We start from the raw sequence: 573 nt of genomic DNA on the forward strand, positions 1-573 counted from the left end.
AGGGAGCAGAGACAGGGAGGTTGGGAGTGTAGGGTAGGGGGAGTGGAGGACACAAGCTCGGCAAAAAATGCCCGGGTGGGGAGGGGACGTGGGCGGGCTGAGAGTGTGAGGGTTAGGAAACTGGAGATGCGGATATAAAGGCAGGCCAAAAGCAGTTATGGATGATTTTAACTGGTTAATAACATCCTTCCAATGATTGCTCAATCTGTATCCATCTTCCCGGTTGAACTTATGTCTATGTGTATTAATCTGGATAGCTTAATTTTTTTGCCGTGCTTGTGTCCTCAACTCCCCCTACCCCACACTCCCACCCTACCTGTCTCTCCCCCCTGGCTTCTCCCCTCCTCTTGCCTAGATGGTCTCTTGTTGCAGCAGCACTTTTGCCCACTCCAGCAATGGTTGTCCCACCTAATGATGGACGCTTGTGTTGCACCTGAAACATCGTGATTTCATTTATTTAATTGTATACATACGTGACTTTACCGAAAGAACTAAAGAGTATGAATCCCTGCAGTCATGAAAACTTCAAAACTATAATTTTACATTTTACATTAAGGTGGTCGATCCAGATGA

This window comes from Lampetra planeri, chromosome 48, assembly GCF_965212315.1.
Source record: "Lampetra planeri chromosome 48, kcLamPlan1.2.h2, whole genome shotgun sequence".
Taxonomy (NCBI): Eukaryota; Metazoa; Chordata; class Hyperoartia; order Petromyzontiformes; family Petromyzontidae; genus Lampetra; species Lampetra planeri.